Consider the following 17,434-nt stretch of genomic DNA (forward strand, 5'->3'; position numbering starts at 1 on the left):
CCCCCAGGCCTGGTGCCAGTGGCTCCAACAGGACTGGGAGAAGTGAACTGTGTTGCCACGTGGGATGACATCATCCTTAACTCTGTTCAGAAGCACACAGACAGCCAGGCACCAGAACAGAATATCCTCCATGTTGCCAACTCTGAATTACTTAATAGGCTCCTCTATTTCTGCCTGCTCATTTGCAAAAGGCAACAAACAATGAAAAGGTGGTAAAGGAAAATAGTACCAGTTAATATAGACTGCTGTATTTGGATTTGTTGAATATAATGTGATTGTCAAAAGAATTGCAAAGAAAAGGGAAACATTTCCATATCTTTGAAATGAATGCGGATTCACACTCACAAATGAGATTGAAATAATGAAACAGACTTTGGCATCAGTCTGGTTCCCCTTTCCCTTTGCTTCAAGACTTGTTTGCAAATCCCTAGCAGGAGTCAGCCTAATTTGTCTTTTCCTTTTGGTTCTGCATGTGTGTTTTGTACTGTTCTCCTTTTCTCTCCCATGATTACTTTGAGGATATCATTATGACATTCAGCAGCAACAAGAATTCTTCTGTTCTAATTTATATCAATTAGTAGGGGATGCTAATTCAAACTGACAGCACAGTGTGTCTGGATAGGCTAGCGAGGATGTTGTGGCGGCAGCATCACTATGCAGCCAAAAGCCACCCTCTGTCCCCTTTCTCCAACCTCTCCATTTCTCAATCTACAACAAGGGGTTCCAAGCAAAGAGGACAATACTAGTCGGAGCCAGTACTTTGATAATTAGTTATTGATTGAGAACAATGGCATGGCGCGCACTACCGTATTAGCAAGACGCCAGTAGGTCGCGACACCAGGAGCAGCCATCAAGCAACGAAGGCTAAAACATGTCTGACTCTCCTAATAAGATATTCCTTTGTGTTTTCTTTCACTTCCCTACTCTTTTTCCTTCGCCAGGCACGTTAGTGTTTGGGCAACATGGGGTCAAAAGTATTAATGCTTGTGCACAAACGAGTGCCTGATGAAGGGGAATTTAATTAGAGAGAATGCCCTGTAAGCCTCCATGTTATCTTGCACTGCTCCTTGCCATTACCGCTACAGTAGCAAGCACTCTGTTGCTGTTAGTTGTTAGCAAATGTACGTGATGGCAGTGTAACCTATTTTTATGCAAAGGACCCAATTCAATCCAACTCACACTGAAGTATTTATGCAGTAAGTATGTATAAACATGCATTTATTCCTGTATTCAATTAAAATATATGTTGTGTGTTTGATGAAATAGCAGGTAGCCTATAGATTTCCCTCAAGGTATCCTAATATTGTGCGGGAAGGTGTGTAAACAAATATATATATATATATATAGTTGAAGTGTACCTATGATGAAAATAAAAGGCCTCTCTCATCTTTTTAAGTTGGAGAACTTGCACATTTGGTGGCTGACTAAATACTTTTTTGCCCCACTGTGTATATATATATATAAATATTTATATATATATATATATATATATATATATATATATATATATATATATATATATATATATATATATATGTATATAGCAAGACGGGCCTATATATATATATATATATATATATGTGTGTGTGTGGATATATATATATGTGTATATATATGTATGTACGGGCCTATATATATATGTATATACACACAGTGGGGCAAAAAAGTATTTAGTCAGCCTCCAATTGTGCAAGTTCTCCCACTTAAAAAGATGAGAGAGGCCTTTAATTTTCATCATAGGTACACTTCAACTATGACAGACAAAATGAGGGAAAAAAATCCAGAAAATCACATTGTAGGATTTTTTTATTAATTTATTAGCAGATTTTGGTGGAAAATAAGTATTTGGTCACCTACAAACAAGCAAGATTTCTGGCTCTCACAGACCTGTAAATTCGTCTTTAAGAGGTTCCTCTGTCCTCCACTTGTTACCTGTATTAATGGCACCTGTTTGAACTTGTTATCAGTATAAAAGACACCTGTCCACAACTTCAAACAGTCACACTCCATATGTTTTTATATATGTATATATATATATATATATATATATATATATATATGTGTACATATGTGTGTATGTATATATATATGTTTATGTATATATATATATATATATATATATATATTTATATATATGTATATATATGTATATGTACATATGTGTGTATGTATATGTTTATGTGTATATATATATATATATATATATATATATATATATATATGTGTATATATATATATATATATATATATATATATGTTTATATATATGTATATATGTGTGTATATATATATATATATATATATATATATATATATATATATATATATATATATATATATACATATATATATATATGTGTGTGTGTATATGTATGTTATAGTACATATGGCCAGTATATTGTGCTATCTTGTATTGTGATTTCTCAAAGTTGAGACAGATGTATTCGATCAGGCATATCAGACATGTTACTGATATCTGATGCATGTCAGCATCATCTGTATTATTTTGTTAAAGGTACTGTAGCAGACTAGGCATTTAACAAAGCCATGTTGAGGTATAATAAAATCATCCTGAAATGACTGGTATCGGTCTCCTTGTTAGGGAGGAATGTGCCAGGTTTGCCATCATGTGACAGCATCCCCTACAGTCTGCCCACCTGATCCACAGCCTATAAGAAAGCACCTGGCATTAAACTGGCAGGGCGTAAGCATCAGTTGAACAATGGAAGACTGTCAGGGCCGACAGCAGGGCACGGCTGTAGCGGTGCTGCTTTGACAGGGAGGGCCTCAGAGGGTAAACTGCTTTGCTGGAACTAATTAAACAGATGAAGTAACGACATGAATATGCAGATGTTGTTTACATTTTACCATGTGGTATTATTTACGGTAATAACGCACAGTAGAGGCTTCCCTCATTAATGTGAAGGGATGGGACTGAAAGCTATCTAGAGACACCTTGAGAGTGTTGGAGAAATATGAATGGACTGACTCATGGGTATTGAAATCTATTTCTAGACTCAATTAACCAAGGTGTTGATTGCTGCTACATTTATGATGAAAAATATATAGGTAAAGGGCACATATTATGTTATACTGTTTTCATTGTGATCAAATATTAAGACACTATTTTAAGAAATGCCATTTTATTTACATGATTGTGTGTCTGTTTTTGTTTTCCTCAAAAATGTTGAATAAAGTCCCAACATCTGCAGACATACATATGTCCCTCAGTACGATACTCAATGTGTAACCTACATGTTGACTGAAGTTCTCTCTGTTTTTGCCAAGTACTGCCTGTGAAACAGTTCCTTCTCCATGGTCTAGTGTACAGCCGCTTCACCTAGTCCCCGAGAGCGGGTGCTGTGAGGTTAACAGGGAGAGGGCTGGCGGAGTCGCGTTTAGTGAGAAGTGCGGGATCATGGGGGCCAGCTGGAGGGGTTATGGGGAGCGTAATTGTGCCCGCTGTGTGGATAGGGCGGGGGGTGAGAGGATGGGGTGAGGAGCCCTGGAAAAAAGGCAGGGGAGGGGACACCTCAATTACCTGCGCTCCCTCTGACCCCTCCCCGTCTCTCTCAATGGACTGATCCACTTCCACAGACAGACAGACTGACAGCCCCCGCTCTCTAGCAACTTTATATTCTCTCTTTCTCTCGGCCAGTATGCCCTTTATTTCAGCTATATTCTTAAATGCCTTTGTTCAGTGCTACATTATTAGCATTTTTACTTTACTGATATAATTTCTGATGACGAATTGTCTTTAAAAAATAAGTTAGCGATTGTTTAGATCACAAGGGTCAACATTTAGACATGAAAGATTTGATTGCATACTGTGCGTTAAAACATTCCATCTTCAGAAAGAAAAGTAGCAGGTTGCATGTGAAACCTTCATTGTTTAGTTAGGAACTTTGATATGGCTAATACAGTAAGTGACAGAGACTGGTGTTAAATCAATACTTCACAGGACTGTGATGTCTTAATAAACTCTGTTGTTCAGACAGGGAGGCTAGACATGTACGAGGAGGGCTACAGCGTGAGGCATTGTGTAGCTGTCATGGCTGGCCCTCAAAAGCAGATGAAGCTGTCAGATTATTAATATATTTATACTGACAGGCCCCAAGTCCAGCCTCAAAACCCTCCCTTCTTTCGATGTCCCTCAAAAAAATATGCTCAGCTTCAAAGACAGAGGGCGAGGGGTTGGATGAAAGGTCAAAGGCCTTAGACATTTTGAAAGCGAATTCTCTCCCTTTTGCAACCTGTTTTTATTGCCGTCGCTCCCCTTCTCTGTGGCGGCCATTCATCTGAGACTTAGGCTGAATTGGCAGCAGCTTTCAAAGTGCTTGGCAGCCTGGTGATCCTCGGGAGCTCCGGCTGACATCTCTCTGGGTCTGTCTATGCAAAGGGGTCAGCACAGGGCCCTGACTCCCAGGCCCCGCTCACTCAGGCGCTACCATGAGTCAGTCCTGAAGACTGAAATTAAAATGTGAAAAGCTGGGTGACTGAAGGCATTCCTCGCCCCCCATGGCATTTTCTTTCCTTTGTGACAGTTCCTCTGAGACTGCTTTTTCTTTCATGATCATTTTTTTCTCCTTTCGATTATTTAACAACATACGAACAGAGCTGTCAAGGAGAGACATGCTTGATCGACAGTGCAAGGTAGTGTTTTAGTCAACACTGGGTTGATTTTCTGCATGTTCAGTGCTGTAGTCTCAAGGCGTTTAATGCCACTGCTTGATGGATTAATTATCCAGTACAACATGTTGTGAAGCCTGTAACCAAACATAGAAAGTTGTGACCGGTGTTGTGGTTCCCTCTATTAGAATAAGGGAATTGAAGTAATTCAATGACAGCAAATCTATTCTTTGTTTGGGGCAATCTCATTATAGGCTCTGGAAGTTTGGTCTGTGAAACCCTGGAAGTGAAATACACTCAACATGAAGTATTGGGGCTAATAATATTCATTTTAAAATCTCTATAATTCAGAAAGTTGAAGTTTTTCAAGCAGAAAGAAAGGATTTGATAGCAATAACTAATAGCAATAAGTTTTGCAGATACTATACTGTATGTCTATTGGTATTAAAGCACGTCCTCTGTAATTCATATGGACATACCTTTTCAGGAAGAAATATTGTTCTTCCAATTGCTTGCTGTTTTAATACATTTCTTTGATGGTTAACATACAAATGTATAAACAAGCAGCAAACAAAAGTACAAAGGTAATATGATACGTTTTTGAAAAAATAGATAGATAGTTAGTTTCCAAAAAAGTGAAATGTGCAGACGAGCCCAGAAAGGGAATATTTATTTTTAGTGGTCTGAATTTCATTTTGCAACTGTGACACTGAGTCTTGCTTTAAATCAAACCTTAGCATCAGACCACCTTTATTAGACTGAATTCATAATAATTTATTGATAAGTATCAATCACTATTAATAGCAACATAAGGGGATTTGAACCAAGGCGATGTGAATGTCCGTAATGGGTATGTGAGGAAACTGCGTGAGAGAGTCTTATCGGGATATGTGCTTCAATTTGCGGGGGAAGAGATTTATTGGGATTATCAATGGTATATTATTCTAGTCAGTGGTATAAAGGAAAAGGAGGGAATATATGCTTCTCTTTTATTAAGGATTCACTGGGTCCTCTGTCAATGGTTTTGCCTTGGATGGGTCCCCTCATTCCATGGAATGATCTCAGACCTAATTTAGTGGGCAGCTCAGGATCCAGACCATACAAGCTTGTTGTCTGCATAGGATGTGTGAAATAGATAGAGCAGTCATGCCTCAGATGTGCTGAAGTAATCTTCAGCCTGCGCTGGTCCAGCAGGCCTCACCCCTAAAGGGATTGATGCAGTGTCAGAACCTTTGGCTCAGGGGTCATTTTCTGTTCTTGCCTACCCAATCTGACAAAAGCTGCAATTCTTTCCCTCCCTATTCATTTCTCTTTTTTCTTCTATTGAATTTAATCAGCCAGGGAGGCAAGGAGCACGTTAATTTGAGATGTGAAAGAAACATCTTCATTAGAAGGGAGGCGAGTCCCCTGGTCAGAGACAAGGCCGGACCTGATCTGAGTCAATGACATCCCCATAGATAATTTCTTCTCTTTTTTTCTCTGTCTTACTTTCTCTAGCTGTCGGACTGTGCGCTGTGTGGCAGGCTGATTGAAATCAGCACAGTGTCAGGGCTGTCATATCTCAGATAGACCTAAAACATGCAGAAACATCAATAAGCAACAGGCCGCTGACAGCTCCCAGCCGATGCGGAAGGTGAGGGGAGATGAGGGGAAGGTTAGGACTCTGGGGGGGATCCCTTACAGTTGAAGTGTCTTCTTCAGGCTTCACTGAGACCTAGGCAAGACAAGATAAAGTCTATCAGGTTATCGCCTAGTTCCTTCTCGGACAGCAAGGCCACTGGGACAAGGCATGTCAGGAGATCCGTGTGTGTGTGTTGAGGGGAAGTATGAAAGAGGCTGAAACTGTCTGTATGTCGTGACATGCATGTTTAATATGGCAGAGATATTCCTCATTGTGTCAAGTAAATTCATGGCATAATACAGTGCATATGCTACAGGTCCATTTTTTTCCCTTGCGGCTGATGACTGACTATACAGTATTATAATGTAGATTTACCACGAGCCTGTCAATAAAATGAACCATTAAATTATGCATGTAAACAACCCTTTAGGCAATATGATTATCTAGCGAAATACTAAGAAATGCTTACCTGAAATGGTGAAGCATAGAATGATACTCGCGTCCAAGAGATATCCTGGGACTTGAAAGCACAGAAGTCCCTGAGTCTCCCATTCACGGGCTTAAATAATGGTCATCATAGAGAAGTTGTTGGGGGAAATGATAAGTTTGGACATGAACTTATTTCACACAGTCCTGACAGTGAAGGGCTAAATCCAGCAGTAAATTCATATGACACTGAAGTCGACGGAGGCTGTAGAGTAAAGGTTTCAAAAAGTGCCCTCCCAAATTGCAACCTATTATTTATTGTTTTGTAGACGGGAGACTTTGTGGACAGGCGCCCATCTGCATATCAAATGTGACTCCCGTCATTTAATGTCTCTGTCTAGCAAACCTCCCTACGCTCCTGCATGTTCTCCTCCATCTGCCTCCTGTCCATTGATCTGCCTACTTGGGCATCAGTCTGTTGAACATCTGTTACAAGTTTCTCCATCTCAGGTAACTATCTATCTGCTATCCACTGTCTATTGATCTTCTTGTCCACATGCAGTAACATCTGTTTTAGCATGTCTTTTGTCAAATAAACCAACTACCTATCAATCCCCTGCCTTGTTCACGTTCACTAACTAACTTGTTTGGCTCATTCAATAATCCTAAACCAAATCGATATTGTAGTCTTTATCTAAACAATTGAGGGGAATCCATGATCCTGATTTGATATAATTGTATTAAGCTCATAATAATTACAAGAGAGAAATTGTGTTAGTAATATTGGAGATTTTTTTTTAACCAACCATAATTTGTATATTATTAGTTGTAAAAAAGCTTGCACCAGACAGTTGCAAAGGATACAGTTTGTGGTGAGCTGATTAATAACATTTGTCCATTAAGACTGCAAACAAAAAAGCAATTGCATGCCCATGACATGCACTCTTGGTTGACTGATTTGTCATGAGAAAAAAAAAAAAATCTTTCAATTACTTATTTATCTACACATATTAATGCAAAATTCTACCCATGATTAAATAAATCTAACCGTTACAAAGGAACTGTCAGCCGGAAGATGTACTTATTTGAAAGCTAATAATAAAACGCATGTGGAATCTCTGATTTCATATGTACAGTAGAAACTGCAAAAATCGATGACCAAACAATATGAGTCATGTTCATTTGAGCATAAAAGTGCAATACATTTTGACTCATAATCCAATTAACTGTGTGGTCCATAGCAATTTCACACATAAAACTATTTCGGTGCTTTGGAGTCATCACAATAATAAGCATTATTGGTGCCTTCTGTCAGAAATACGTGTGCATATCTCTGTTATTTTCACTCTCATTATGGATTTTTATATTTAAAAAAAAATAGTACTTCAATCAACTTTGCAGAGAGAGAGAAAGCATGCATCTTACAATTATTTGAAAATGTACCTTGGCAGGTTTGCACTGCATATAGGAAACACTGTTGCAATGTTCATTTGCTCTTTTGTAATGACGGGGCATAGGTTAGTTAATTTCAATTTCAGATTTCAAAAGCTATCAAATACAGCTCAGATGAGAAATCAATTTTCTCAGCTGCCCTGGCTTTGAAGCAAAAAGAACTACTGCCATTGGAGGACAGCCTATCACATGACCCAGCCAGGGATTAGTTCAGTAGGCCCATGCTGCCACCACCTCAATTACAGGCTCCTCTTGTCATTTACCTTCATAACATCTAATTCTCAGACAGAACTCATATTTAATTCATGAAAGCCTCCACAAGAGTAATTGTAATATAAATTGCCATAGAAAATATCAATTTGTGTCTTCAATTTTTATTTGGTATGCTGGTGGCATTCATGGTCATTCCCCTTAATTTGTTGTAAACAAAGAAGGGGGTAGCTAATGCATTTGATTTAGGAGAGAAATCATTATCTCAAATAATATTATTGAAAATGTCCTGTTAAAGCCTTAAACCATCACCACATCAGTCTGGTCATCATTAGTACTGTGTATGGAAAGATGGTTGTCAATGTTATCATTGTCATTGCAATTATAGGATCCAGAGTCTACACAACACAACTTAAATTGGAACTGTAAGAATTGTTAATAGGCAACACATGAATATTAATATTCCATCTCTAATCAATAAATGTGAAATTTCCATTGAATTTCTTTTCCCCAAGTTATAATGAATAGATCAAATAGAATAAATAGCGTTAACAGACACGTTAAGACATAAAATACCATTGTTCAATCACATATCCCTAGACTTGTCCGGGTGTTACCATTCACTATTTACAGCACATATGGCCTATACAATCATTTATGGAATGAATATAAGGCAGATGTTTCAATATGTGGGCATTAATGCAAACGTAACTATACTGAGCTGCTATCTCTACAATAATGCACTCAATTATTTGGCAGTGAGGTTATCCTACATTGTTTCCATGACAACTGTTTGGGTGAGGCCTGCTATGAAACCAACCTTAGCTGTCATCTCTTCACCTAAAAAGCTTTGTAATTGCTCTCATTTGCATACTACAATTAAGCAAGACAAAATCAACTGTTCTGCTATATGGTAGAGATGGTGTTATTATATTTATCTATGCATTTCTGAAAAACTTTCTTTACAAGTTTGTTTCACGCATACCCTTTTCATGACCTCTTTTTCTTATTTGTTTTAGAATTATTTTGTTGCTAGATATATTTATGTTTAAACAACTGACTGACTGCCTGGCCAGTAGGACTGTTGAGATGGTTAGTTTGCCACTGTCAGGACCAAAAAATGTGTGTTGTTCCAAATCACCTTGTTGGCAAAGTACAAAAGTGTTTTGTTGTGCAATCAGGTGCAAAATGTTCCTTCTCATCTCTATCATGAAACACCATCACTGTTGTCTGTTGGTAGGTTATCCATATTCATGGTTATCACAGTATCAGCATGTGGTCAACGTAATACAGAGATAATGTGAATTTTCTCAATTAATTAGGTACCTAAGTGAGCATGAAACTGCAAGTACAGTATTTGTCACATGAGCATAGACCGAAATTGTGTGCTGAAATGGTGCATGGACAAAATTGAAAGCGAGGACATCCATTTATAATGATCGTCAGCAAAAACGGTGCAGTCAAAGGGTAATTCTGAAACAGAGATAACACCTAAACTCGACAAGTAATAGCAATAGTATCAATGGTACGTAGAATGTGTTCCAGCTCTAGGACTGAACAGTTTAAACCCCCTGTGCCAATCTCATTTGCTGTGTAGTAGTAAAGGTGACACACAGTAACAGCTGTGGGACATTGAGCTCTTTGTACCTTCAGACCATTAGCCTACTGTAGGTGTGAAAAGTCTGAAAAGGTTTGGGAAATGAAAATTAAACGTTATGAATACAAATGACTCTGAAAACATTTGAAGCATAAATACTGTATATACTCAACAAAAATAAACGCAAGATGGAACAATTTCAAAGATTTTACTGAGTTACAGTACATATAAGGAAATCAGTCAATTTAAATAAAGTCATTAGGCCCTAATCTATGGATTTCACATGACTGGGAATACAGATATGCATCTGTTGGTCACGGATACCCTAAAAAGGTAGGGCCGTGGATCAGAAAACCAGTCAATATCTGCCTCATGCAGCGTGACACATCTCCTTAGCATAGAGTTGATAAGGCTGTTGATTGTGGCCTGTGGAATATTGTCCCATTCCTCTTCAATGGCCTGCGAAGTTGCAGAATATTGGCGGGAACTGGAACACGCTGCCGTACTTGTTGATCCAGAGTATCCCAAACATGGTCAATGGGTGATATGTCTTGTATGCATTTTCATCTGGGCCATGCATTATGTTGAAACATGAGGAGATGCCAGTCGATGAATATCATGACAGTGGGCCTCAGGATCTTGTCACGGTATCTCTGTGCAGTCAAATTGCCATTGATTAAATGCAATTGTGTTCGTTGTCCATAGGTTATGCCTGCCCATACCATAACTCCACCATAGGGCACTCGGTTCACAACGTTGACATCATCAAACCGCTCGCCTTCACGACGCCATACACGTGACGTGGTCTGCGGTTGTGAAGCTGATTGGACGTACTGACAAATTCTCTAAAACAACATTGGAGGACGGCTTAGCAATTAACATTAAATTATCTGGCAGCAGCTCTGGTGGACATTCCTGCAGTCAGCATGGCAACTGCACACTCCATCAATCTGTGGTATTGTGTTGTGTGACAAAACTGCACATTTTAGAGTGGCCTTTTATTGTCCCCAGCACAAGGTGCACCTGTGTAATGATCATGCTTTTTATTCAGCTTCTTGATATGCCACACCTGTCAGGTGGGTGGATTATCTTGGCAAAGGAAATGCTCACTAACAAGAATGTAAACAAGAGAAATAAGCTTTTTGTGCGTATGGAACATTTCTGTGATCTTTTATTTCAGCTTATGAAACATGGGACCAACACTTTACATGTGTTTATATTTTTTGTTTAGTGTAGATAACAAGTCATACATAACTCTGTAAGCCACCTTTTTGAGAAGTTCCGGTTTTACTGTTTTTGGGGCCCTTAACAAGATTTGATTTGGGGACCCCAACCCTATGAAAAAGTGAATCTGCAGACCTGTGCATCAGGAAGCTAGCCAGGAGGACACTGGTTAGCTAGCTACCTAGCTACAATAAGTTAAATGACAACCACTAAAGCAGCTGGTAAGCAAGCTAAAGTGCAGCTTTTAAGTTGCTGTTGTTGTTAGCTTGTTTGTGCACTGATACTGGTGTAATGTGTGCAGTGTGTTTCAACTATGTTTCTAGTGCGCTAGCATCCATTGTAGCGCTTCGTCCCTTACCATCTTCAGAACCCCATCGTTGTTTCTGATAGCGCAGGTTCCAGGGGGCCTTGGAAATCTTCAACACTGGGAGCAATTACAATGTTGACCGTTGATCACACCATGCATTTAATGTAGACAACCAATTCAAATGCAGGATTTAAGACATAAAAAAATCATTGCATAAGTGTATGTGATGAATGACATTGATACGGTGCTAGATACCTACTTCGTCTAAGTGTGTTTACTAGTGTGATGCGGTGAGAGCTATTTCTGCCTAGCTTGATATGAAGCCATTTGCCTCAAAGTTGCTCTCAAGCCTCAGAGCCTAAATGATGTGGTGGTGGGAGACAATGCAGTTTGAACTCCTGATTAAATGGCAAGGTTACAGGTCCCAGGCTGGGCGCGTTGTTTTTCTTTCCCTTGGACACAGTGGGGCTGTAATGAAGAGCTCTTGAACTGCCAGTCAGACAAGATGTGACTGTTTCAGGAGGACATCCTCTGTGGCTCCTTTCACTGTGCAGGAGCACACACACACAGTCCCTCTACCTAAGTTCCTGGAATCAAAAGGAGGCTGTCATTCATAGAATCTCTCACAAATCAAGAGCTTTTCATTTCCAGTATACCTGCCTCACCCATCTATGTCCTTCCAGTGATGGAAAACATCAACATTGTAGTCAGCCTTTTTGTGTCTTTATCCTGGCCTTTTTATCATACAATGTCATCAGCAATGAAAGTGAATAAACACTATGAACTGAAAAATATTTCAAATGTGCTTTAAATCAAACGTGCTTATGTCAAAGGAGTGTTCTCCAATTATATATCTCTGGGCAGTTACATTTCATCTGCAGTTTTTGCCTTCAGGGCTATGGTGTGAAATGGAAGACCTAATGACAAGCCCTACATATCTGCCTCTCTGTAGCCTCCCCATACGAACTGGTCAAACAGAAATGAGACCTGCATCAATTTTAATTTGTATTTATCCTGCCGATGACCTGCTATTTTCACTTTGGTGTAAGAGGCACAAATTACACCCATCATAACTCTGATTCTAAGGCCCAGCCTTGCGCTATCAGAAAATGAACATGGTTATATATCACCAGCAGGTTCACAATGTCATGACACAATTATACAATCATGTTACCTGCCTTGCTCTGGCTGGCTGCTGCTGTATGACAAGTAAGCTGGAGGGCTACAATGTCTGTCATCCAGCCCGGACCTGGCTAGATAGGGTGCACAGTGCAGTCTGAGCTGAATTTATCTTCTGCTGTTAATCTAACACTATCTAAAAACATCACAGCATAGGCCACTGGAGTGCTTTTCAGAAAAGCACAAACAGCTTCATCTCATTTTATCTTGACATAAATACATTCAATATATTCCAGTATTACACTCCTCCCACTGGTTTAATCAATGTTGTTTCCACTAATTTCAATGATTGTTTTTATGCACATGAATAATTTGATATTAAACTGATTTTGGCAGTAGGCAGTGTATAGAAAGAGTAACCTTACTCTGCTTATCTTAATCGGCGTAAGGTCAAGATCGAAGTAAGCATACACCGAATAAACAATCTTTCGAATTATTAAAATCGGCATTCTGGCGGTGTATTTGATCTGCGCATGTGTTAGCACCGGTAGCGCAACCTCCCATAATATGCAGGAGCGAAGCGAGTTCGGAAAAACTGAAAGTATGCATGCATCTTAGAAATAGTTTTCGCATACAAACTTTATGTACCCGAACTCCGAATCAAATAGGCTTAGCAAAATAACCGTCACTGTGGTAGAAAGTTTATTTTGATTGGCGATTTTCTGCGTTTATTTAAATCCCATTAGCCTGATTTCAGATGTGTCTATGTAAAGAGGATTATTCGGGAAAAAGTTATTGCAAATCATGTAAACATTTAAATCTAAACTATTATATTAATCTGACTATCAACAATAATCGTATTATTGTGTGTATGTAACCGTGCTCAATTAAATTATGTGGAATAGACATTGAATTACGTCTGTGCCCCGTGTGCTGTGTGTATGAACCAACACTCGTGTGGACATTACAATACAGAGCAGTCTTGCTGTATATTATTTAAGAAATATATTCATCAGTATTAAAATGTTCTTTGTCATAATTCTACACGTTCTGCTGAGTTGAAAACCCCCCAGTCCAGTCGAACTTTTCCTCATCTCTTTTCTTCCCGTCCCTTATATAACCCCGGACAACACTGAAGGGAAGCTTCCCTGGCTGGAACCCTAGTGTGCTCCCAGTGTCAAGCCATTAGGGGGTGTGAAATGAGGTGCCACTCATGAGTTATAATGCTACACATCTAGTGATGCAATGAGAAAATACAGCCCCATGCAGATCCCTCAGTGTGAGAAAAAAATCTGCTCTGATAGGAGGCACATCCAAAGATATCCCAACTTAAAGTCTCAAAGATATGAAGAAGGCTGTCTGACAAATTCAAAATAATCCTCTTGAGGATAGCTTTGAGTTTAATGGAAAACCTAGATGTGTGTGTGTGTGTGTGTGCGTGCGTATTCATCTTGAAGGTTAAATGGCATGGCATTTGCAAAATACTTCAAAGAAACATGATAATATAAGGAACCAAAATCCTATTTTTCTGGCTTGCGCCCATTTTTCTGTGACTCCAACACAAAGTACACCTGAAAATGAGTGGATGGGTGACTGGATTATTTAGAGAGAAATTTAGATGAGGCGAAAGAGCTCTGTTATTTGAATTTACAGTCAGGTCCAGAATTGTTGGCACTCTTGATAAAGATGAGCAAATATTGTATGCTCAAAAAAAATAAGGAAAATTATATTATTTTATTCTAATACATTTGCTCAGAGAAAGATTTTGTAATAAAACACATCTAAAAAAGGCAATTATTGGCACCCCAGTTTTCAATACTCCAACACCATCCCCTTTCGAGGATAATACTGAGCCTGTTTCTAAAATGTTTTTTGAGATTGGAGAACACATTGGGAGGGATCATAGACCAGTCCTTCATACAAAATATTTCCAATTTCTTGATATCCTTTGTCAGCGCTTATGGACTGCCCTCTTCAATTCAAAACACAGGTTTTCAATTGGCTTCAATTCCAGAGACTGAGATGGCCTCAGCAAAATGTTGATTTTGTGGTCAAATAACCATTTCATGGTTGATTTTGATGTGTGCTTGGGGTTATAGTCTTGATGGAAAATCCACTTGTGGCCAAGTTTCAGCCTCCTGACAGAGGAAACCAGGATTTTGGCTAAAATGTCCTAGTACTTTGTAAAGTTTATGTTGCTGTTGACCTTAACAAGGGCCCCAGGACCAGTAGAAGCAAAATAGCCCATAACATCAAAGATCCACCACCATATTTTACAGTAGGTATGAGGTTATTTTCTGCAATTTTGTACCTTACTGTATTTGATGTTCTTAAAATGCTACTGTAATGCTGTACCATTTGCAAATATTTCACTAAGATAATACTATACACCTGTGCTACAACTCATGAAATCCATACAATTCTATTAAAGGTGATAGGTAAAGTGCTAAACTTTCCCCAGCATACGTAGGACACATACACTTATCTGAGCCCTGCCTGCATCAGAGTCTATTTAACTTGAATTTGACCAGGAGGTAGATGTAACAATGAAAACAATTCTGCCAATAACTGTGACTTTGATGTGGAAACAAATTATACATGGCGGTATCAGATCCCATTTCCCTCCCTAGAATGCAGAGAGAGAAAATACCCCGGAGCACGCCTTTTAATGGTAGCCTCTATCAGAACCACGGAAAGCATGTCTCATTACTCACACTAGCAACACTGTGCCGAAGGTGGTCTCTTTCCCCCAAAAGAACCAGAGGCAGTGTGAAGAATATGACTAGTTTTTAAATGCACAGGCTACAAGAGCACAGCTGTTGTTAGGCTGCTACTTTGGGAGATCATTATCCGAGGAAGTTCCAGAACTTGTGAATATTCAAATCAATTAAATGTTTTAGGACAAGAACTGAAGATAATTTAAGATGAAACTAGAAATCAATATTTAATCTCTAATAATGAATAATACATGTACTAAAAATACCCAAAATATATTATATTTATTGATCATTACAATATTTTAGAAAGTAGTTGTATACATCAGAAGCTCATCTTCATTACGTTTCTGACTCCATTCCATCTGATTATTATGCAGAGAGAATTTTCCAATCGCGAGAGTACCAAATACATACATTACCTTCTGTCCTTTCCAACCTGCGCAATTAATATTTTAAAAACCATAATGTACTGTATATTGGCCATCAGAGTTTCAATGTAAGACATAATACAGTCCCTCCATTGTCCATATTATCTGTGGATCTGTTCTCTGCTATCGCGGTGGTAACTGCAACACCAGGAATGCTGAGACTTGCCATGGCTCACAATACAATTTGCAGGCAGCAGCTCACAGTGGTTTAACTCCCTCATCTCTGTATTTCACTCTGGACTGGCTTTCCTGACAAAGTCAATAGGGGGCATCCCTCATCTGTCAGAAAATACAAACGGCACAATACTAATTAGGTGTGTATTTGTTTCTGTGTTTACATCTTGATTTCTGATTGCCTATTACATTTTTGTTGCCCTTGTTAAACTTATGTTCCCTTTGTCATTTTAGTGAGACAAACGGATTTTGTATATAGTCAACATAAAAACAGCCAGCAACACAATTGTATGAAATTAATCCATGGTTATCTTATTCCAAATGTAAGATAACAGCTTTGCTAAAGTCATGAAGAAATAGCTGACCCTCCCCTGACTCTGTAACCCAGAGGGATGGCGGCAGCTCTGGCTGTGTGTATTTCGGTCCAATCTGTGAAGCAGGTGGCTGAAGTCTTAGACAGGGAGCAGCAGGTCTCACCCTGGGTGTCACCGGATGGACGATGTGTCCCGGCTCCCTCCCAGCTTTAGTTAATACCCTCTGGGTTAGAGTCATGTGAAAGGGCCTCACTCACAATGGCCAGCAGGAAACTCACTCATTCACCTAGAAAACTACTGACTCTCCATAGAGTAGGATGGGAGTCAATAGAGGTGTATGGAGATGAGACTGTAGTCCCAACCTCTGTGTAGGTTAGTCTATTTATGTTTTATGGGCAGATATAAGTTAAGTGGCTCTGATATCTTAATGAAGATCTATTTTGATAATTGTCTGTAGTTAATTATGGAAAAGGTGTTTGATTGACATTACACAGATGGAACTGTAGGAGTATTAATAGATTTAGTAACATATCTACGAACTATAATGTCCAAGATTAATTGTGGGTATTAGCCTTCACGTAACATGGGGCATTGTCCTTGACCAACTTCATCTATGTTACATCACACTTGGTCAAGTTAATGAAGATGACCTATCACAGCATTGAGCCATCCCCACATTATTTATGCTTTCTGAATATGAAAATATTGATCAGTGTATAGCTAAAATGAGCTGTCACTTGTTAACCTGAATCCTCCAAATATTGTACTAATAGTATCGTTTTCACAGAAGGCAGTAGGCGTCATTGCTTTAATAGTGTGTTTTCCCTTTAGCTTGGCTTCTGTTCTTCCTGGTGCTTCCCTCTTGCATCCCTTGGCCACCTGGGCTTTAATCTAGGTGACTGGCAGGGAGACGCCGGGTGGATGTGCCTGGTGAGGTGAGACTGGTGCTGCCTCTCCCCTCTCCCTCTCCTCTCCCTCCTGGTATTATATAAAGAGTGGCAGTAGGCAGAGTGACAGACTGCCACAAGAGATGACACCTGTCACCGAGGGGAACGCTGCTAATCTACAAGCCTCATTTTGTTTGAACTCTCCGTCACCTCGCTGTCAAGTCCTCATCTTCTCAGTCACTGCCAGCTTCCCGCCCCTCTGTTTCTCTTTCTCTCTCTGCTTCACGTTATCCTTCTTCCACATGCCTATACAACCACTAGATCCATGC

The sequence above is a fragment of the Oncorhynchus mykiss genome, chromosome 1, assembly GCF_057628025.1.
Source record: "Oncorhynchus mykiss isolate SJ-2025 chromosome 1, ASM5762802v1, whole genome shotgun sequence".
NCBI classification, from domain to species: domain Eukaryota; kingdom Metazoa; phylum Chordata; class Actinopteri; order Salmoniformes; family Salmonidae; genus Oncorhynchus; species Oncorhynchus mykiss.